At 38.7% G+C, this 24,788-nt stretch overlaps 1 protein-coding gene across 1 annotated transcript in view; it reads right to left on the bottom strand.

The window, feature by feature from the left end:
- The window catches only part of SMAD1 (SMAD family member 1), a 112,654-nt gene that overhangs the window by 72,685 nt on the left and 15,181 nt on the right, over positions 1–24,788 (bottom strand). The window lies entirely within an intron of this gene.

Below are 24,788 nucleotides of genomic sequence, written 5' to 3'. Positions count from 1 at the left end.
GTGCCAGAAAACTGTCAATTTGATTTCTGTGTTAAAGTCTATAATAGCAGATAGCTCTGAGAAACAGAAATTCTCTATCTACCTTGTTATTTATGCAGGCATGTATTTTTAAACAAGCCAAGGTTTAAAACTGTCCCAGAACTTACCTAAACAATCACAAAATAATAAATGGCATCTGAATCTGTAGTGACCTTCTCAAGAAGATCATCCAGCATCAAAAAGAAAATCTACTGAGCAAGAGTGAAGCACCCTCTGTGCTACCAACAGGCATAACAGGCTGTCCTGGGTGCCCCAGGCATTATTGGCTTTGGCAGAGCAGACCTGCCATATCCAAACCAGTTAAACTGGCTCCAGAAGCACCACAGGAGCCTAAAGGCAGATAGTTAGTTGTTCATCTGACTGGGATGGATACAGCAGCTGCAAATAGTATCAGAGGTTTTTTTCCTCATTACGGTTGTAATTTTTGTTTGCCAGGGTCGCTGGGTTGATAAGTATCACAAGATAGTATGCGAGCTGCAGAGACAGTAATTCTGCTTCATCCAAATATCACACCCCTGGTGAGATCTGCAACTGGTGCAGATCTCAAACAGCACAGATCTATCACAGTGAGTATGACAGTCGGTGTACTCTGTGAGTTGGCCAGCAGTGTTTTGACAGCACATTAGGTGAAGGGATTGCAGTTATCTTATAAACGCTACTGGCTTTGTTGCATCTGTGATAGTTTTCCTGATGATGAAATAGGGTTCTTAGTCTGATAAGGAAGAGGTGGGGCATATAATTAACCAATCAAGTACCTGGGAGCAAGTCCTGGGGTGTTTGTGTAATGGTTCCTTGGGTGGACTGTACATTTGGGGAAAATACTTCTGCTCTTTATTAAACAAACAGTAGGGATAATTTACATGTCAACACCGTTAACTACTTCAGCAGTATGGAGGAGATAAAGTCACAACCTGCTCAATTAACTGTGAGCAATGTCTCATTTTGGTGCCACAGTAAAATGGTATTTGGGAGATACCCTGATTTTTGTACCTTCCAAGAAAGAAGTTCAGTGGAACTCAAAACACATTTGAACCAAGTCAAGATGCCTAGACAAGCAATGTAGTAACCCAAAGTACTGCCTTTTCATGACCCATAGAGCTCATTTTGTGAGTGCGACTTCAAAAAATGGTCAACTCATCTCTGGACTCTGCTGTCAGAACAGCTTTGCTTTGTTAAACCTTCCAAAAAGCATTCAATACCTTTGTGAAAATGAAGTTACACAAGATTGGGTTAGATGATCCAGCAGCTCACAGCTAACCACTGCTGCTCACCTACTCTCCCAGCTCTTCTCCCAGCAATGTGGTTACTCTGTTTATCTGCTGCTGTCCTCAGAGCCTGTCAGACCTGTTTTGTGAGCCAGTTCAAATCACTAGTCTCTGGAGTAAAGTGATCTAGGAAAAAAAGGAGGTGTCTAGTCTTTTACTAGGCAAGTGATCTGAATTAAGAGTATACGAGTATGTAACATGTATCAGAAATAATTCAAAGGTGGGGACAGAACACATGGCTGAGAGTGATGAAAGTGGGGAATTAGTTTTCAATAATTATCTTTCTGCTATGCAGAGCCCATTAAGATTCAAGGTTCCCCCCTCTCCTTTACATCACCTGTCCTGAACTAGTCCAGTTTTGGCTTTAGTGCAATAATACAGCGGTTATTTTATTATCTGTTGGTGAGTCAACTCTAACATGGTCTAAATTTCTGATAATGACAAGGCAAACTTCATTAGCATGTTCATGGGATTAGATAGTTAAGTTAAAGCTAGATAACGTGTTTTCAAAAATTAATCTTTTAGCCAAGTCTAGACAAGGACATTTAAAGAGTGAGAGATTCCACAGGCTCATATACTGATTTTACCAATGAACAGGTGATAATCCACTGAATCGTGCTTTTAAATTTTCAGAATAGAAAGATGTACAGTTAATGAGAAAGACAGTATTAGAAAGAGATGAGAAAAGCAATTTGCAAATTCAAAAGAAACTGATCACAGAATCACAGAATGTTAGGGTTGGAAGGGACCTCTGGAGACTGAGTCCAACCTCCTGCCAGAGCAGAACACCACAGAATCTAGGGCAGGACACTCAGAAATGGATCCAGATGGGTCTTGAAAGTCTCCAGAGAAGGAAACTCCACAAACTCTCAGGGGATGTCATTAAGAAGGAAAAATTTTGAGGAACTAGCAAGTATTTTAATCTCGCCACTGCAGAATAGTAGTTTAGGGTCCTAAACCATACAGATTCCCACAACTAGACGGATTTTGCAGAAATGTTGGCATAAAGTCCTGCCACTGACTGTTACTCCCACACCATTGTGGCCCACTGAGGCAGTGGGACATTTGATCTGTTATAAATAACAGAAATGAAGGTCTTGTAAGGTATTTGAAAAAGCCGCTTTTATTCACTGAGCTGCCTCACAAGAACAGGAGTGCATTCCCTAAGCCCTCTGTAATCACAAAAAAGACACAAGCTTGCAGTCAAGATACAGTCATCACTATTGGACTTCAAGTCACAGTGCTTACATAAAAGGTTTTATGTCAAAGTATGTTAAGATGACCAAACATAATTTAAAGGGAAACAAAGACACAGAAAATTGTTTCTTCCATCCCTACCTAGCCAGAAATCTGTCCCACTTTTTTCAGTTAAGCTAGCTACTGACCAGTGGTTTCCTTACCTCCAGCCTTACTTCCCAAAACAGTCTTTACCTGTTGCTAAAAGCAAGAGAAAAAATAAGGAGTTCAAGGCTGATACAACCTTTAGTAATCATAGAATTGTTTTGGTTTGGAAAGACCTTTAAGATAATCAGGTTCAACCATTAACCCAGCACTGCCAAGTCCACCACTAAACCATATCCCTAGAGTACCACATCTCCAAGTCTTTTAAACACCTCTAGGAGTGGTCACTCAACCACTTCCCCAGGCAGCCTGTTCCAGTGCATGACAACTCTTTCAGTGAAGAAATTTTTCCTAATACCCAATCTAAATCTCCCCTGGTACAATCAGATAAGCTTTGGTAAGTATTCCAACTCCTGCTTGTTCTTTTAAAATGTTGTTCACACTTTCAGTGCTTTTGTCATCTTTCTTTGTTCTGTTCCTGTTTATTCATACCTCCACTATGTTGCCTGCCCCAACCTAGGTGTCCCAGTTTTCCAAGTGAAACGGTGCTCGTATTCTATTCTCCCTGCCGCAAGACTTTGCATGTAAAAGGATATAGCAAAGTTTCTGCAGTCTCCATCCAGGCAAAGCTCTTCAAATCCTACTCCCCGGGTTCCAGCAGGGGCCCTTTGCACCTCTAGCTGGTTCTCTGCACTCCTCAGAGCCTCATCAAAGCAATGCCTCCAGGGTCTTCCCCTGTTTTCCCTAATACCTGCATGTTCTGCTTGCAAAGGCACCTCCTGAAACAACTGCCTCTTGCCCTACAGCTTTGCCCTTCATAGCTCTGTTCCACAGCTGCCATGCCCAAAACAGAGAGCCTGAGCTCTGGCAGAAGAGGAAACACCACCGTGCCTCCACTACCACAGCGCAGCCCCAGCTGCACTCGTTCTTCCCATTATCTCCTGTCCAGCCATTCTGAGGGGGCTGGTAGAAACGTCACACTCTTCAAAGAAGTGCTAGAAAGAACCAAACGTTTGTTTGTTCGTTTGTTTGCTTGTTTGTTTGTTTGTTTGTTTGTTTGTTTGGGAGAGGAAGGTAGAAAGTTGGAGAAAGAGAAAAAATGCAGAGAGAAAAAACAAAGGTCAAACAGAATATTCGTGACCTTCCTGCATCCTCGTTGGCAGAGCCACTCTTTTGCACCCCATCCAACATGAGCACCTGCTAGCATCACAGGCACAGTAACAACACAGCTTCATATTTAGCATTTTAACATCATATTTGATGTTTGTTATAATTTTCTCTTACTCCAGCCACTTTAAAGCAAATGCTGTTCCCATGAGCCATGTTATACCCCAATTTCAACTTACTATGCTATCTACTGCCATACTCTCTCCAGTTAGCTGTCTTTCCCTCCTCTCTTACCCCACTTCTCTTTTTTCCTCTCTCAGGATATGCATATTATATTTTTCTCTCCCTTTTTAAAGCTTCTTCAAATATTAGGCAAACCTCCTTGTGGAGTTGACACCTTTAACGAACAGAAGTGCAAGACTGAAATACACATAAGATCAGTGTCCTGCTGGGAATATGCAGTGTTGTCCTTAGTGAGACTGGCACTTAAAAGATGTCTATGAGATTTGTATCACTTTCCCATAATCCTTTTCCTCTTCTTGGCAGAGGAATACCCTCTAAAAAAGGCCACAGTCAGTATGAGAAAACCAAAATGGAAATACTACTTTCAGTTACAAAAGAGTTTTCACTAAGCTAGCAAAATAATAATTCTGTGTTGGGTAAGTCAAATGGAAATAATCCACCTGAAAAAAACGTTTGCTTCTGAAAGCTCAAGAGAAATAGTCCTTCATTTTAACATTAAAATGCTATGCACTGAATGTACCTTTGGTACTAACTCACTAAATTCAAGGCAGTGAGAACCCTATATTTCTTCACAGGTTGGAGGAGAGATGCTACCATAAGATTTGAGACTAAAAGGGGAATGTCAGGAAATGTTATTAGTACTTAATCTTTCTTTCTGTCACACATTACAATCTACCCCTGTTCTTCTGTGTCAGTTATCTTTGTGATGCTCACAACAAACTTCTCCCTTGGTTATATTTATATGTTCCTGTAGAACATTAACAAAATGTCAAGCTTTTCCTGAGAACACTGTTAACAGTTAATTACTCACGCTAACTACTAAACGGTTGAAGTGTTTGCTTTACCAGGCTTTAGAGAGATAGGCTTTAAATGCTACAGGATAAGCTAGTTGCAATTAGAAGCTTGTAGTTTGTTTTTTTTCTATTTTTTCAAACAGTTCTGCAGTTTGGATGCTGTAGTATGCAATTAGACAGATAGGTTTAGCCTGATGAACATGAAAAACCTGAACAGACTATTCCCCTTTCCCCTACAAATCTATTTTTAATGCAAAGAACCATGGATATAATTCTTGTTAGAAATAATGGCTATTAATTAAAAATTATTTGTAAATCAAAATTAATGGTTTTTCCACCCCTGTGTGCAATGTTTTTCACCTCATGACTGCCATTAGCATTGCTAGAAATCACAAAATCCCTTTGCATCCTGAAGAAAGTTATCTTCCTAAGGCAACACTTTGCTAGTCTTATTCTGTGAGTCACCAGTTCCATCCTACAAGACATCAGTCACATTGATATGAAAAGTGTGTGTAAGGCAAGCTTGGCTCTTTCTCCTGTTAAAGATAAAAACCCCACAGTGAAATTGTCAACCTCTTACTGTTACAGCTCAGAAGGTTTTCCCAAGTCTAAGACCACTGATACTCTAAAATTCTAGTTCAGAGTATATAATGATTTTGCTTGTAATAGCTACCAGACAAACTTTAACAATATTTTGACATAAGGAGAATTGTGCCACCCTCCTAAATTAATCAAGACTCACACACAACCTCATCAGCTGTTATTCCTGTTTATAAATGCAGCAACTGAATTCGAAAGACCAAATTATTTGCCCGCAATTATTTCTAAATCAGTGGCAGAACTAGTGTTGGAAAGTAACATGTTCCTGGGTCGCAAAAGCATGTTCTAATTAAAAATCATTATGACCTACCTATGTATGTTATGTGACTCTGCAGATGTAGAAAGTGACTTTAATCTCACTGCAAAAGAAATGGAAGCCATGGAGTTTTCAAATCACAGAAGCTTCCTGGTACAGCTCTTAATCTCTCATATTTCAAATAAAACGTTGTGTGCTGCTGTACTAAATCAAGACAAAACTAACACAAACAGGATTTCCAATGCAACAGAAATACGATGAATACAAACCTTAATCTGATCACTAGGCTAAAACTGGTCAATGAAAACGGATCAGAGCAAGGCACTTGTCAGGCATCAGTACAGTTGACAGCAGTTTACCCTGAAGACTCTACGAAAATTTGCATTTGCAATGCCTTTGCTTAGATGTATCTCCAGGGCAATGAGTTAAAAAAGGTTATTTTTGGCTACTTCAGTGCTGTCTGAAAGGGCAAACTAATTGCTTCTTTGCTTCTTCTGCCACTCATTACCTAGTATAAAACCCATAGACTACATAAAAAAATAACAGACCACAAGGCAAGATGTGTCTGAAAATGTGGGTAGTACTGATAACACCCAAGAGGGGCACGGGATGCTGTCTCTTTTTGCACTGCAATGTGTGGTCTGATACGCCACTCCCTAAAGAGGCAGCTGCTTGTTAGAACCGAATATTCATATTAAATGCCACTGCAAACCTCTTCTCAGCAGATGGGGTTAGTGATGGCATCTCAGTGCTGCTTCTTAACCAGCTTCTGAAGCAATCACTGTTGAACAATGTAAGCTGCTCCTTCTCCTAGACCCTGTGCAAATATTAGGGAGTAGGTGAAAACTAAAACAAACCAGCACTCAGTTGGAAGACTATATTGAGTAATAAAATTAATTTACTTCTTTACAGAACTTTGAAAATCTTTGTAAAAAGATTAATATTAAAATTCATCTGGTTTTGCAACAGAGACTAGATGCTAATAAGCAACAAGGACAGGGGACATTTTAAGTAAAGACACTGAATAATTTTAGAACGATAATAGAAATAATATTTTTGTCCCCACGGAAAAGGAAGCATTTGTAATTTTGCTCTTCAGCTTAGTTGCAAAACTTTTGTTCTGACATTCTCTAGAGTGTCAGAGGTAATCAGGTATGTCAATTTATTTTCTTTCTGCCCTTTTTTTTTTTTTTCCTTAATTTGTTACACTTCTGTCAGGTATTTGGCTCCCTCTCTAAAAAAAGTTCTGATCTTTTTTGGTCTATCATTCAGAAATCTCTCTCTAATAGCCTCTTTAATTCCTTCTATTTCTGCTATACTTTATTCTATGATTAAGGAAGGTTTGTGGGAAGCGGTAATGCCTTTTATTAAAACAAGTGCGAGAGATGGTAAAAACACTGAAGCATTCAAATATAAAATACATTATTACTCCTTTTTGATGTAGACAGCATTTACACCGAGCAAAGGCTCCCGGGTGAGTATCAATGTGCTAAAGAAGGAATTAAAATATGTTTGTTTATTGAGGAGGCTTGAATTACATTTTAGTTTAGAAAGCTTGTATTTAAGCAAGTCTTCACGAAAGCATTAAGTAGTGTGAACTTTACCAAGACTTTTTGTTAAACGCTTAATCCACACCCACATCCAAACAAAGACAGAAGGCTCAGCTCTTTACATATGAGAAGGTGACTTTTCACACATAACCTGAACAGTAAACCTTTTGCTTTCTGCAGGGAAACACAAAGCTCCAAGATAAGAAAGTTTCCTTAATTTACATATCCTCCAAGAAGTGGAAATTACAAAACTACAGGCAACAAACACTGACTAATCAGTTTAGGGAAAAAGATGCATAGGGAAAACTCAGAAATGGATTTGTTTAAAAGCTAGGACAGGCAGAAAAAACCTCGAGCTATGGATGCCTTTGTTTTGCTAATGTACCTAAAGGTCTAGTGACCAAAAAAAAAAAAAAAAAAATTTGAATAAATTATTCTGACTTTGTACTAGTGTGAATCGAGTAGCTGATTCTTTTTAAAAAAACAAATACAAATCCAGTACTTGGTTTGTATTCAAACAAGTCTTCCTGAGGACCTGTTTTCTCAAACAAGTCTTTATATGGGAAAAACAACCAGCTGATTTTGTAGTCATCACGTGAGTAACTTCTATTAAAGCCAGCAGAGCCTTGCCCACTGTGAGATTTTTTTGAACCCTTAGCTCTTAATCAGTATAGCTGTCAGCTGTAAGAGCCTGAGGAAGCTGTCATACAGACAATATTCAAACGTAGTTGTGTCTTTCCCACAGTGCTGTTGAAAGGAAACCCTTTTCTTAGCAAAGCCTGAGAGATGTTAGTATCCTGAAACAGTAACAGATTGAGGAAGGGTCTCTTAACCAAACAGACACTTTGCAAGTGCAATGTGTCCCCAGAGTTGCAGCTAAGCACTTCCAAAGATTTTTAAATCTCTTTCACAAATATAGGTTAGAGGTGTTAAGACTTTGTGGGAAAGTTTTTCTCCAGTGTTGACCACTGCTTGATGTTTATTCATATGCTATTGTAGGCAAATGAGAAACCAAGCACTTTGTAAACTGTGCAACATTTTGACTGCTTGATCCACTCTACTGACAGAATTGTTTGGCATAATTGCTGGCATACATAATATTTTCAAATGACAACTCTCCAGACAAGCCAGAGCCTGAGCTAACTGAAGTGAAAAGTGAAGAGAAGCTGCCTACGTATTCAGCCGAATTCTAGATTATTGAACAGACAGTTAAGATTTATAGTTGATATTGTCCACAACATAAATGCATTCCTCCACGTTCAGTACTTCCAGTTCCACAGCACATACTGCTATCTATCTTCAGCTGTTGCTTTAGATGTGAGAAGCTCATTTCTCTGCTATACCTTTTCCCTGCCATTTGGCCATAAAACTATTTTGAAATGGGCCCCAAATGTCTTCAGTGCTGCCTCTACATGTAGTTGTAATATAACATTGGTAGTATAGCCAGTAGCAAAGGTTTAGGTCAGCAACCTTGAAGTATTACACTGATGCCAGGGTATTGTCATGGGATTAGGATGGAGAGCCTAAATTTTCAAACATGCCTATTCTGTTGTGGCATCTCTGTGTTTGGCTATCAAATTCCCAACAGTTACGTGCCACTCTAATGAAAGAGCACCTTCTGTAGAAGCAGTCACCCAAGCAAAGATACAGTGACAGCAAGGAGATTGACAGCAAGAGAGACACAGAGCAGTAGAGACAGTCAATATATATTATATATAATATAAATAAATAAAATTAAAAATAAACAAACAAACAATATATAAATAATTTTAATGTAATATATAATATATATTAGTGGCTGCAGATATGCCATCTCAGAAGAAAAACTGCAGGTGAGTTTCAGCTGTCAACAGCCTGTAATGGCATGAGTAGCAATATGGAGTTGGCTGCACTGCCCAAAGGGAAGAGTTGTACAGACACAGAAGAAAGATATCTGCCTGTAAAAAGGAGCCTGCACAGCACAAACTATGAGCTGTTTATAATTTACCTGTTTATACCTGGTTTCAGAATCAAAGTTCAGTATTTAAAGTATTTTCCCTATTGCCACAAAGAAGCACTTTTCATTTCCATCATAAATCTTCCAAAGAAGATCGCCTACAAAACTGGCCAAAACTGCTGCATAAAATGAGTTCTGAAACCTTAATTATTTTTCCATAGTAGGAGAAAATCCAGCTTTTCTATCCTGCAATGCTGTTTGGAACAAGAAAATCTTTTAATTGGTAGTATCATAATACCATACATAATGCAATTTTAGGTCCTTTGAATGCTTGGTCTATATTACTTAGGTCAGCCAGGTAGTTGCCATCAGTGCTGTTTGTTCCACCTGGTCAAACTGATGCTCCTTCCTGCTACCTACCAGGGAGCCTGCTGTAAACTCATGCTCTGGTCAACAGCATGACAGGTTGCCATCCCTGCAATCCAGTGGCACATAGCTTTCCAGAACTAAGTTTCTGATGGAGAACTGAAATAACCTGTTAACTCTCTGAAAAACATGTGACCACTCTTCCACCTAAGTGATTTAATTATTTATTTTTTAAATCATGCCATATTTTCAAGGCTCTTTTCATAAGGACAAAGACTAGAAACATTCTAAAATGTTGTTCATATTCCAGGCCTCACAAATCAGAGAGGACAGGCAGCCCAGAGAGGGACAGGCAGCCACAGGCTTTGGTAAGCTACAAAAGCTAGCCTCTACTTCCAGGTGATCCTTTATCTTCCTACTCTGACTACTAGTCAAGGTAATAACTGTGATGATATTTACAATTATTTTGCTGTCAGCCTGAAAAATCTTCCATAGCAGCTCATCCAGATTGCAGACCAATAAAACCTACTCAACAATATATTAAAAAGATATGACTAAAAGAAGACTAAGACCGACAACTTTCTAGAGATGTGTTGCAGACTTTATTTTTTCTTTCTGATTAAGATCATGCTAAGTAGCCATTTCTCTTAAGTACAGCAAACATGCCACTGATGGTAATCTGTCTTCTAGAAAGGCACTACCAGCACCCCACCAGTGAGATGCTATGACTTATTTTGTCTACCTACTCTCTTTGTTACCTATAGATCTATTGTCTAGGTGACTCTTATGACTGAGTACAACAGAGAACTCAATTTGATGCAGAGGCTGAGCATACTCCAGAGGAGCAGCTACTTTCTAGAATTTTGATACCTCCCACTTCAACAGTGGTAGATTTCTCCTCGTGGTTACTGAGCTAAAGGCACATTCTAAGAATAAGAGCTTTGTTTGGTTTTACGACAATGATGGGATTCTTGTTTTAGGCTGAACTGCTGTACTCATGTCAGCTGTGATTATTTTGCAACAAGTCCAATTACAGAGAAAGTCTAGGATGTAAATAAAGGCTGTTGCATTAATACGTAAGAGATTTTTCCTTTATCAAGAGCTGCAGAAAGTTGAGGAGTTCCTGAACTTCTGAAGAATTACTAGTCAAATTTCTCTTTATTCTTTGTTGGGAAAAACACCATTATGATCACAGAATCTCTGCACATATCTTTCTCCCAGCCTGAGTACCTTTTGCATCTATGGGGCAGCTGCAGCTAGATTTAAGAGAACACAGAGGTTTCGAGGCAGTTATATTCCTACTAAGTTTTGTGCAAAAAAGGGAATGCACAAAGGCCCAAGACCCTGAAAATATGTATGTATGCCTATCAGGTATGTATCAGGGAAAGGCCGAAGCACAAAATTATTAAACATCTTGGAATCCACAGGGTCCTCTGTTATAGATGTTGTCCTGAGACTTTTCCTCAGCTATGAGCAAAACAAACCTCAGTCAGATCTTGCACGTCTTGGACACTATATCAAACAACAACAAAATGCAAACTGACAGGAAAACTAATTCCAGCATTCAGTGAAATACATCCTCAGACCAGCCCATCTCATTCCAGCACTTGGCCTGAATAGCATAGTCATTATTTTCCTGGGTTTTGGCCTTGAATAGTGAGGTTTATCTGACTGGGCTCCCTTTGGCCTTGGCACACCAGCTTTCTGAATTAATTTCCAAATCCAGTACGCAATGACTTTGTTTGTACTGGCACATCATACCCTGATTTATCACCTGAATGGGGCAACATTGGTGAACTATTTAAAATGCTCTAGTTCATTGCTGCAAGGGTCACCTGAATCTCCAGGTTGTTTTGAACATGATGGCATGGCAGACTAGCTTAGAGGATTAACAAGTGGATATCACTGTCTGTTTGAATATTCTCACTGTCTTTATCCTAAGCATTTGTGACTGGCCACAGTTTCTCCAAAGTGGAAGCCAGGCTACATGCATTAGTCTGTTTTAATGTGAGTAGTTCTTATATTCAGGTATTCTAACTAGGTTACTTTCTAGGTCTTCACCAGCTCCTTATTTTAGCATCACTGTCCACACTTTGTGTCATAAGCCATACCCGTTGCCTTCTGCTCCTTCTATATTGGGATATCCTCCTGTTTTTCTGTTAGCACTTTAAAAAAACCCAATATAATTCATATACTGAAATGATACACTGTGGAAATACATAGAGTTGTGGAAATACTGTGGAAATAGAGTTTTCATGATGTGAGATAATATTCTTAGCTTTACGCAAAGACTTTTGCTCAAATCACATTGTCAGTGTAGTTTGTGCAAGGTCACCTTTTGCTTAATGAACATGCAAAATTAGATACATAATTGAAATATCCTAGGGAAAAAAACAGTGTCACTGGATAACATGATGGCAATTAAGAGAGAAGCACTTTTTCAGAATGTCACATTTTTAAAATGGCCTAGCCTTTGAGCTAATATTTGTTCTTAACATAAAGTGATTGGAAATTTCCATTACTACCTGTCTTCTTTTTAAAATCTAGTTTATACAAGCAAGTAGATGGTCAGACAAGCCAACAAAACATGGACAAAGCATGGACACCACTGCAGGACTGCATGGGAAAAGCAAATAGCGCAGCTATTCTGGAATGGGTTTTGATGGTGTAAGCCTGGAATGACTCCCCACTGTGACATTTTTATTCCACGAAATCATTGATTTATTTTGGAAGACAGTACTTATATGCATAATTACCCTGAATAGCTATTCTGGCCAACAACACTAAGCAGGCAAGCATGGAGCATGATTTTCAGAGTCATATGCAGTTTTATTGTTGCCTGGGTCACTTCAAAATCTTTGGGAAAATTATGGTTTAAATTTCTCAAATCTCAACACAAAAGGTCTAGTCTGTAGCTAAAGGAGTATGAAGTGTTTTCATTTATGTTAGCAGTATTTTCTTTCAGCTTATTTAAAAACATAAAACCCCTTCTTAAAACCTATTAGTTTAAAATGTGGATTAAAATGAAGAGCAAATAAACTGGAAAACATTCATAAATTTTCCTCTTCGAATTAGCTAAACTTTTATAATCTTCAGTTAATGTTTTATCCTGAAAACTAAAGTGATTGTGTCTATGCATGTATGAAGCAGTAAGGAGTTTCAAGGTAACTTAATCTTTCTGATATTTTTTTAAAGCAACTCTGCATATAGGCCTAGAGCCTAGAACAATTTTCAGCTGGTGAGCCGCAGAACTGCAGGAACTCGTGGAATTCAAGATGTCTCTGGAGTGTTTCCAGGGTTTCACAGAAAGATAAGGAATCAAAAAACAGCAAATGGAAGTTTGCTAGCCAGATAACTACATAGCCATGTGATGTGCTTTGTGACTCTGCAAAAAGGGAGGCTGATCTAAACTGTTATCAACAGTTGATCCTTTAAAGAGGAGCCACCCGTGCCTGTACAAAGTCCATGTACAGAAACATCTATCAGTTTGCAAAGTCACTCTGTGTGTCAGCCTTGAATCCTACCAGTATCAATTAAAATACCAATTTTGTTAAAGAGCTTGTCAACTTTACAGTTACCAGTTTTAGCTGGGACAGAACAAAATCTTTTAGTGTTAGTGCTGATCAAGGAAAATGAATGACAGGCTTTAACCTAAGGGGTTTATACTTTATAACTTGGACCACTGTATAGGCAACAAGTTTTAAAAGCCACATGATTAAGTAAAGAGTGAAGGTATACAGACAACAGAAAAATATATGTCATAAACAACCTATATGTTCAGGTTGTTCTATATTTATATTCTTCTCAAAGGCCACAGCTGTATTTACATCATAATTACTGTGACTAACAAACGAGTTTCATCTCTTTCATAAATATGTACATTTATATGTTTTAACTGGTTAAAAAAAAAAAGAGATAAAGAGAAAAAGTAGTAGTAGGTGTGAATACAACAGCTAAGTATGAAATCCCCTAGTAGACTACATACTCAAAGGTACTAAGCTTTAACTTTAAAATACTGTAGAATGGTCATTTTTTTTCCATTATCCATGGCACATCAACAAACTTCAGCAGTAGGTTAAACCTGTGATAGCTAAGCAGATATCCCAATATTTTTAGATGTACAAATGAATTTTTAAATATCTCAACAAGCTCTTATAAACAAAACAAAAAAACCACACACACACACACAAAGAGCTATCAGAAGAGTGAAGGTGGATTTTTCATAGGATTAACTGCTGAGAAAGGCTAAGAATGAAATGCGTATTAATCCTAATGTAGCTGAGAACTCCATCTCGTATTCAGCAAATAATTTCAAAAGCTTGTATGAGATTTACTGGAGCTAATGGGATTTAAAATGCTTAACTTTATGCTCTGATTTATATAGTTTTCTTAATTGTCATCTCTGATAACGAGAGAGTTTGTTTAAAAAAGGAGAGAAAGAAACAGTTTATACAATCTTCATGGATGCAAATCCTGTCTGCAGCTTACCGTTCACTGAACTGAATAAATTGCAGAATAATACAAACCTTATTTGTGCATTTATTGAAAGCAAACTGTGGTATCAGAAACACACAACTAGAGAAAGATATAGCCGTGAAGTAATTGAGCTCTGTCATGCAAAACTTGTATATATGTACACAGACAGCCATTCTCATACTGATGAACATTCTTTGAAACTTCCTGCTTGTGGGATAAGAATAGATGACCTTATTAATACCTTGGCACTTCTGTTCCAACTGTTCTGGTTTGGTTTCGTGGGTTTTTTTGGTAGCAGGGGAAGGGCCCCAGGAGTGGCTCCTGTAAGAAGCTGAGAAGCTCCCCCTACTCCAAAACCCAGCCAAGGAGCAATTAGAGGACAATAGATGTGCCTCAGCGATTAACATACAAAAGAATCAACATACCACCTGAGCAGAGAAGCATTGAGGGGAGAAGAGCTGTGCTGGTGCTTGGTGAGGAAGAAGGGGAAGAAGGTGCCCTAGCAGAAGTTTCCCTGCAACCCATGGTGAGATGGCAGGCTGTCCCTCTGCACTCGTGGAGGAACGTGGTGGAACATTCCCTGAAGGTGCCAGGAGGGGTGAACTTGGCCAGTGGACTTGGATTTTGTGGCCAGAGGATCTGCTGCCTGTGGACTCTGATTACGCAGCTTTGGAAGACCCTGGCGCCAGGGGACGTGACTGTTTCTGAAGCAGCCCATGACTCTGTGGGAAGCCCAGGCTGGAGCAGCTCCGGACCTCTTGGGAAGGACTCATGAAGGAGAAGTTCGTGGAGGACTCCCTCCCATGGGAAGGACCGTGTGGGGAAGCAGGGAAGGACTGTAAGGAATCCTTCTTCTTGCGGAGGAAGGAGCAGCGAGAACCACCAGCCTGTGAACTGACTCTAAACCCCATTCCCTGTCCCCCTGTGCTGCTGTGTCTCTGGACAGCCTGTTCCAGTGCTCTGTTACCCTCACAGCAAAGAATTTTTTCCTTATGTTTAGCTCGAACCTCCTGTGTTCCAGTTTGTCACCATTGCCCCTTGTCCTGTCACTGGATTGCACTGACAAGGGTCTGGATCCACGCTCCTGAAACCTGCCCTTGAGATATTTATAAGCACCCGTGATATCCCCCTCAGTCTCCTCTTCTACAGGCTGAACAGATCCAGCTCTCTCAGCCTTTCCTTGTATGGTAGATGCTCCAGTCCCTCAATCATCTTAGTGGCCCTTTGCTGGAGTCTCTCCAGTAGTTCCTTGTCCTTCATGAACTGGGCAGCCCAGAACTGGAAGCAATACTGCAGGTGAGGCCTCACCAAGGCAGAGTAGAGGGGCAGGATCTCCCTCCAACTGCTGGCCACACTCTTCTTAATGCACCCCCAGATGCCATCAGCCTTCTTTACCACAAGGGCACATTGTTGGCTCATGGTCAGCCTGCTGTCCCTTGGGACTCCCATGTCCTTTTCTCCAGAGCTGCTCTCCAGCTGGTCAGCCTCCAACCTGTACTGATACATGGGGTTGTTCTTCCCCAGATACAGAACTTTACACTTGCTCTTGTTGAAGTTCATTAGGTTTCTCCCTGCCAAACTTTCTAGCCTGTCCAGGCCACGCTGAATGGCAGCACAGCCTTCTGGAATTTAGTGTCATCAGCAAACTTGCTGAAGGTACACTCTGTCCCTTTGTCCAGGTCATTGAATAGGGCTGGACCCAGTACTGACCCCTGGGGAACATCACTAGACACAGGTCTCCAAAATCACTCAAAAAGGTAGTTCTTTTGACAAAAACTGAGAACTTATGTACATGGCATATGTACAGCAGATAAGCTGAAGAAAGATATACTACTCTATTCAGAAGAAAAAAAACCCAAAACACTGTTGTACTAGGCTGACAAATTAAGTTTTACAACCATACATAACATAAACGTGTATCTATGTTACACTTAAAAAGTAATTACAAGTGGTGACACCATGTTTGCAAGATAAAGAAGCTTAGTAGAAAAATCAATATCTAAGAGATGCATACTAAGTACCAAAAAAAAAAAAAGAGACAGAAAAACAGATTAAAAAAGAGGGCATTTCATTTCTGGGACTAAATGACAATAGCAGCCTTTAGAATGTTAAATTAGATATTTCACAAACACAGCCTTTATTGGCAGTTTAGCAAGTTTGCAGGAGGAGATGTTTAGGGCCTGTAGTGGCCATGGCAGCAGCCCCACATATTTAAATGTCCAAGTCCATATGGAAATGTGGCACGGTAACAAAAATGTGTGGGTTTAGTGGTCTTTTTAGGATTTGATGATGCAGCAGTGGTGTTAAGCAGGGGGCTGGACTAATGCTCCCCATCCCACACCCAAAGCACAGGTTATGCTCATACTGTCACCAAAGCAACCTGATTACGTCCAGAAATAGCTTTTATTCTCCACTGACACTACCAAGGGTTGGGGTACCTAACACAGGTATTCTGAGCCATTCTGATGGACTAACTACCTGCTTTCTAGGTGTTGCAAATGCTAACATAGGCCTTCATGGCTAAACAGGCATCCCTTAGTATATAACAGTGTTTGATATTAATTAAAAGAAACACTGTTAGAAGTTTATGTCTGCATCTCTTCCGAGTGACATACATATATAGCAAATGCTGGCTTAACAGAAGTGCTCCTTGTGTTATGAATTCCAGTTATTTGTCTCAGCCACTAAAGTAAGCTTTCCATTTCATCCTATTAGTCAAGACTGACTTCTTGTAAGACAGTTACTCTTATTATGAAATTCCTTAAAGATGTATTTTTACAGCAATTTATAAGAGCAGCAACATACAGTAAGGAATGTAGTAGCCCACACGGATATAGTTTGGAGTTTGCCCATTAGACAGGTGTGTTACAAGCAATAATAGTTTACTTGCCAGGTACCTCAAATATTGTAATTTCCTCAAAGGATTATCTGCTCCAAGTTATGAATTAACTTCCACTCTAGCCATGTTTAAATCTCAATAATTATCACATTTGAAGAATGGAGAAGCAAGGAAATTGTCCATTTTGTTAAGGAGATCTGGAAGGAGAGTAATAAATACAGTAGCAAACAAGATTATTTTGAAGAAAAAGATTGGACTGATATGCCATATTTAGTAAGTAGCACTACCACTATTTCATTTCTCCTAACCAGTAGACCTTGATTATAAAGATGAAAGCACTTAGCACTGTCCTAGACTCCAGTAACATTTCTATCCTAACACAGTCTGTCCTCTGACGCTAGAAGAATACCTTGAATTACCTTGCGCTCATGTGTAAAAACTCTCCACTTTCTTACAACTTAAGCTTTAAGAGATGCTTTCTAGAGAGAATAGATAATTTCAGAGATACTTACTGGGCTTCACTCCCAGCAGCAGCTCTGTTGTTCCACCCACAACCATAAAAAGGTCTGAGACTCGCATCCTGCTCACTTCTCTGAAAGTAAGGCAAATAAATAGCCACTAGCATTTGGTTTCTGATGAGGTAAACTGCTTACACATAGCAGTCAGCCTCCTCTAACACTTCTGGGACTGCCACAGATGGTGAGTCAAAGAGCTTTCAAATAGTAGCTTTAGGCTCATGAAGTGCCTGTTTTTCAGACTCTATTTCCCCTTAAGAATAGGGATTTTTAAAGGACTTGCATCTCTCCTACTTCAAAAAGAGACCATCAGGAAAGCCTGTCAGCAATTTACTGTGAGGACAGAGGGGAAGGAAGTTAGATTGTTTATATCAGATTATCACCAGCTATCACACACTTAATGTGCTGTAAGGTATAAGGCTGGAAACAAATTTGTGTTACTTTATCACAGAGTTCAAACTCAATTATTTAACAATATGGCCACATTGATATAGCTGCTGAATAGAAGACCATGATTTGGACTGTGCTTATTAGGCTTGTATATACAAGTAATTCAGGAATATAGGAGCATAAACCTGCTTACTGTACAGCTAGTGGGTATTACCTGTATCAGTGCTTACAGAAGAAAAGGTTGACAGAGAAGTGTATCTGTGTACATTATTCATGTACATTTATCTGTCAGCAGATACAGCTAAAATCTTCTCAAAAACTGCTTTCAATATTTATGTAAATAGTGTACATGTTTTACCATAACTGGAGACAATCTTTTATATATTCAATAAGCAAAATGTGATAACTAACTCACTGGTGAATTACCAGGTAAATTGAGTCGAGTATATTTAAAACAGGGAGCAAAATTTGGGCTATCTTTAAATTACTTTAAAACCATCATCGAAATCTTAGTTCTCAACTGTAAATGCAATGGTGCTGCAAGTCTGTATCGACAAGTTTCCTGTTACATTCACTAGACTCTATATATTTGGCTGTGCTAAAGAAGACTAATGGTTAAAGTACTCAAGTGTTTTTGTGGCTGAGGGAAGGCAGCAGAGCTCAACGCTTCACAGATTTCTGGGAAGCTAATAAGATGTGTGGCTGATGCTGCATGCCAAGAAGTGGGCAAATGGCAGCAGAAAATCATCTCAAGTCACTTCAGGATCTTTGCTGAGTCATATCAGCTTCAGTTTGTGTGAGCAAGCCTGTGTGGATTCCACATCACACTCGAAACTACCAGAAGGGATTTTTGCCTGCCTTTAATATTTTTATACCTAATTTGCAACATCTGCCTGAAAACCCACCAAAACAAATTAAAAATGCAGACTCAGATGGTGTGCCTGAACATCTCATATAACCATAACTTGACAGATCTAAATCCAATTGCACATGCACCATTATTGAAAACTGTGTTCTCCTTACAGTCCATCTGTTAGATGGTGCAGCTATTATCAATACAGACAGAACTGCTATCGTATAATATTTCTACCAATTCCTTATAATTTTCTGACACAGCAGCTGATACCTCTGTCACTCTTATCCATGCTGTGCCTATTTTAGGCCTAGTAAGTGGCTCAAGGCACCTCCCTTTAACAAGATGGGTGGGCAAAGTACAAACTAATTTATTTATCCAAGGATAAATAAATCCTTTCACTTAGAGATATGAATTCTGGACCCCAGTTTTCCTCCATGTTCTCTTCATTGCTCTGTGAAAGGAAAAAGAGACCATGTCTACCAAGCAGCAAATTAAAATAACCACAATCAGCTCAACAGTTCTTACTGATAGATTTGGTTGTCAGATTTGGTCAACAGATTTGGTCAGAAGGCAGAACTAGCATTCTTTTTTTTTTTTTTTCCCCTCTCTGCTTGTCTACTTGCTGACAGCCTGGGGAGAAATAGCACTCAATGACTGTCATAGCTTTAATTCAGACCCAAGTTAAAGGCTTAGGTAGCCTAACCGAACACAGGGCAAGCAATTTCTGCATCAATTCTTCATTGCTGTGTTGATATATGGAACAAGTTCCTATATTGTATATTCCAATAATCTATCCATGAATAGATAACATTAAAGATACACAGACCCATGCTGACTCTTACTTTCTGACTAGATACAGACAGAACATAAGCCTTTTTTTTTTCTTTTCTTTTTTTCTTTTTAAATGAGTGCCTTTGCTTTACTGCCATTGAGGACCTCAGACTGTTCAGATGGAGAACGTAAGTGCCAGCTTATGCCACCAGATGCTATCCATAAAAGACAGGGATACAATTCTCACCTTACTTTTGTCTGCTTCCAGTGGACCAGCATTATCCCAGACTTCTCTCTAGATAGTTCTCACCTTAATCAAACAAACCTTTAAATGGTGTGAGATGGAGAGGGCTAAGTCTGGGTTTCACTGGCACATCAAAGCGGCCTTGCAACACATCTTTTTGCTGCAACTCTTTCAACAAATCCCAGTTTATAAAGTTAATGGATGGACAGAACTAGCTCTGAGAGTGTCATTATTATGACGGAGCTGTGTTAAGTGTGCATTTAGAAATTCAGTTCTTTGGGACTTCTTAATTCACTGTAAGTTTGTATTTTCTTAAACAGTATGTAAAAAACTTATACTTGGAATATAAACCACTTTATGGGATGATAATTTCAACAGACCTCCAGAATAAAGTTTTGCTTGTAGACAAGAGCAAGTCTACCAGGAGAAAGAAACATATTCTCAAGCTCAGTCCTGCCATTTGTATTGTCAGAGAGCTCTCTGTATCCTTAGGTCCTAAACACTTAGAACAATGTATTCTACGAGTTAGACAGCAGTAAAAAAAGATTTATTAAGCCATCCTACTTACTACAGCAGTATGCTTTGTTCAGTCTAGAGGCTTCTTCCATTTTGCTTAGAAGATAGTTTGAACTAAAATAGAGTGAAAAAACCTACTAGTCTGGATGCTGCAGTTCATCCCATCTGTCTCTAATTTAATCATACAAATTAGCCAAACTATAATAAATATAATTTTCTCCTTCTGTCATCACTGTCCACATTCTCTGTATTTATCTGCAAATGCCATGAGCACTTATTTGTTCTTGCTATACGATAAACATTGTTATGTCAGGAACCCTCCTGTGATAAAGCTTCTCTTCAGCAGTCACCCTAAGGGAGAAAACCAGCATCCGCAGCTCAGTACCAAGTGGTATCAGGCTATCAGATGGTAACAGACACGCACACATTTTACATCTAACTGTTTGTCATATGTTAGTAGTTCAAAGTAAAGATTTTCAGGAGCCCAGCATTAATTGTAACTATATTTTTAAATCTCCATTAGCATAGTAACTACACAGTTTAACTCTGTACTATCTGTTATGTGTAAGGAAATCTTATTCATTTTTTTCCAGGTAAATATAAGAGCCAATGTGATTATGCATGGTACCCTTTTGCAACCAGGTAGAAATGAACAGTGTCCTTAACCTCTTGGGAGCACACACAGGAGTTGCAGCCAATCAAAGAGGGAAGAGCAAGTGGACTCTCAACAATCTGCCAGTTTTCAAAATAACTGAGAGAATGTTTAAAACCACAGTTACCTACCATTGCTTCTACACAAACATATCATATATGTATGATTTGTTTGGATGCAGCCGTTGCAAAATACAGCTTGAGAATTTTTGCAGGAAAACATTTAACCTTCTATGTTTTGTTTCTCTATTGATAGTCCATAAATGATAATCAGGTTGTGAATTTTAAGGACACCCTTTCTTATAACCAGACAAATAACTGAAATCAAATGCTTAATGTCACATTTTCAGGTTTTATGCAATCCAACTGTAATCCAGGTCATGGATTTACAGGATACATTTTTCTTGTGAAGAAGCACATTTTGCATAATTCAGAAGAGTTTTACCCAGTCCTGTATTCTCAGATGGATAAAGAAGTGTAAATTCCTCAAAATCAAAAGAAGCTGATACCCAGGAGGGCAAAGCAGACAAAACAGCCCATCAGCAACACAACCACATGAAAGACCACAAAGAAACTCCAAAGCCACCCACACAGCTGCCTGAGGAGTCTGTCAAGGAATGAGAGGCTCTTGTTCAGCTCATGTTGCTGTTGGAAATGTGTTTTAAGAGCTTGGCAACCCATCTGGATTTTATGAGTGGCATACAAAGATGAGAAAAATTAAATCTGATTGAATTATGTGCTGCAGTACACTGGAGGTGTCACATCTCAGCTAACTAGTATGTAATTTAATTTACAAGATAATGGAACAATCTCCTGCATTAGTTAATACCAGAGGGGCAGCTGATAAACATATTCACAGTGTAAGTACAAACATAACTAGATAGTCACCTAAAAGGCAAAGAAAATAGGGTCCTTTTCGTAGTATCTTGAACTATGTTTATTTTTTAAAGATATCTAGAAAGCCTCTGTTTCTGAAAAATTAATATTCAGGCCTCAAACATCAGAGAACAATAAAATGAGAATAGGTATAATGAAGAATCAGTCCTTTTGTTTTTACAGGCTTCAGAAACTACAAGTACTTACTGGAAGAGTAAACAGAATAACACAGGTATTGTATCACTTGTTACTGCTTTTTACCTGTTTGTTTTATACAAAACTGACAGAATTCACCATCTTATTTTGTCTTTCCACCTTCACCTACAAATGTGAAGACATCTTTATCAAAATTTTTTGCTTTCCTCAGTCAGAAAGAAATATGACAAGAGACTTTACAAAATATTTGTCAATTAAACTTTCAAAACAACTCTTCTTACATTTTGATCTCTAATACACCAACATAGCTTTAGCTAGCTGCACTGAAATGTGAAGAGAGTTTTTGATGAGAAAACACTTACTAAAAGTACATTTTAAACAAATTATTTTAGATGCCTTCAAATCGCTTCACGGAATAGAAAGGAGAGTGAGGAAAAACCTGGAACACCGAAGACACTTCTCTTCAATGCTTGTTAAGTGCTCCCTTGTTTTGTTCAGTATGTGAATCTGCAGTAAAATTAAGAGGATCTAAAATACACATGGTGAAGGCTACAGACTCCTTATTCAGTCTCTGTTTAATCTTCCCCAACACTTTTTGTTTAAATTTGTGAGTGACTCATAGCTGTGGCTTCAGCCAAGCTTAGCACAGAAAGACTTGGTGCATGCCCACACAAATTCTGACAAGTCTATTCCCACTGTTGGCTTGTAAGATTCCCACTATCACTCTCCTGAGATTTTTGAGGAGAGAGAAATCTTTGCATAGGCCTCTGCCAAACTATCTCGTATTCTGGTGATGGGAATAGTCGGAGACAAGAGACTCTATGTATTCATTTTAATTTATGACCTAATATAGCAGATTATTTTTTGCATTAGTTAAAATGAAGTTTTTGGCCTGTGAATTATGCTTTTATAGGCCCCTAAATAATCCTGTTTTATTTACAGTTTAAAAGCTCTCAAGGCAGTACCTTTTATATATAACAAATTTATGTTGCAAGAACATCTCAAAATAAGAAACTACTCACCTGCCATTGCTCATTGTTCCACAAAGTTAGGAGACTTCAATGGCCAGAGCAAAAAGTTTAGTAGCTCTGACCATCTGAATTAAAATCTTAAATCCTCTTTCACATGAGAATGCTCTTCCTCATGCAAATTTCCAGAAAATAATTAGCTTAAAAATAGTTATTGCATGGTGTGCTATGCATTGCAGTTGTCCTTCCATTCCAGCAATACTTAGCACACTTGTGGAATATGTACATATTCTGCTTAAAAAGCAGGCAAGATGTGATTAACCATTAAGTATAGAAGGCCCAACATAGGGGTTCATTACTGTGCTAAAATGATCTAAATTTTTAAAGAAAGGGTTTTACCCACCACACTTTTCTGAGATGGATTATTTTGTTCTGATGACATAGCTTTTAGCCAGATCAAATTTATCAACTGGCATATTTCCTGGCTGCTCAAATGCCAGTGTCAAGCCTGAGGAAGGCTCTGGAAATGTACACCCTGGGGCAGAGTAGGATCTCCCCTTTTCACACTGCCCCTGAGCTTAGGTTAGTGTAAATGATCCTGGCATCACACTTGAAGATTCTGGTGCACCAGCAGTGCTGAAGTGTAACAAGAGTTTAGCTGTACTTGAAGTTTTACAGCAGCTCAGCAGTGTGCTCTGTAACACAACTGGTTCTAATTCCTGGCTCTTATGGCTTTAAATATGAGTGTTTCATTTATGATATATACTCTACTGAGACACTATGAGGAGGTATAAACAGTTTAGGATTAGGATAGGGTTTAATTAATGAAATGTCAAAATTGAGGTAGGAGTTGGCTATGTTGGAATATCATCCTGAGAGCTTTTACATTGATTTTGTTGTAAACCCTGTACATCATTTACTGGATTTCTACTGCATTGAAACATACCTGAAATGTATCTGCCTCATGGTGAAAAAACATCCTTGTGAAGCTTATGTTCAGGGAATTAATTAAAGTCAGGTGTTTTCCAGGAGAAACTTGGTGGTGACAGCTCTGATTTCAAGTTACACATTTCAGGACTTTACTTGGCATTTATGCAGGTAGACTGAGGCTTTCTTTGTCTGTAGGGAGACTACTATTACCTACGGGGCCCATAATGGACTTATAGCTCTGAAGATTTTTCTGTGTTTAGATGCAAGATCTCAAGTAGGTAAATTCTCAATTGGTAAACCCTAATTTCTGGTCCTCACTTCCCCTTTTTTAACTAGGCATTTGTTTCTTACGTTTCACAGGGGACTACTGTAATTTTTTATGTATTTATAAAGTCTTGGGTTTTTATCCAAATCACTCTAGTTAACCTTTAGTTAAAATTTTTAGTTAAAAATCTTACCCTTTAGTTTCACAACCAACTTAGGCTGATCTAATACTTTTGTGCACACAACTTGAAGACCCCAGATGTACCAAGAGGTGCATTTTACAATTGACCAGCAAATTAAGATCCTTGAGTGTACAATGGCATGCACTCAATCAGTCTAGATCTTAAGGCAGCAAATATGACTAATTTCTCTTCTGATTACATCATACTTTTTCCTGTTTTCAGATCTATTTCTACAGCAATCTGATTGACAAATTGATTAAAATTTGGGGGAATTTGGCATTACATGAGTAAGCTTAAATACTACATAATATAATATACCTTACAGGCAGTGACAGTAAAAGAAGTACTTAGAAAATTTTCAGAGTTCCTCCCATTTGTTGTATTCTATAACATAGTATCAACTTCTAAAATGAAAGCTGAAAGATACTACTGCTCAGTCATGGAAATATTCTTCTGTTCACCTTCTAGTATAATCCATCAAACACCAGGATAAAAATATTTTGGAAATAAATTAACTTAGAGATGCTTAAACCTATCTATGCATTTATCTAAACTTTTGCTGCAAATGGACAGCTTCCACATTCAAGCATCCTTCAAGCTCCCAAGAAGACAGGAAGAAGTTGATAAAACTGTTTGCTGCTAGTGCTGGACATGAAA

This window comes from Apus apus, chromosome 4 (genome assembly GCF_020740795.1).
Source record: "Apus apus isolate bApuApu2 chromosome 4, bApuApu2.pri.cur, whole genome shotgun sequence".
Taxonomy (NCBI): domain Eukaryota; kingdom Metazoa; phylum Chordata; class Aves; order Apodiformes; family Apodidae; genus Apus; species Apus apus.
This window is presented reverse-complemented; position numbering and strand designations above follow the sequence as displayed.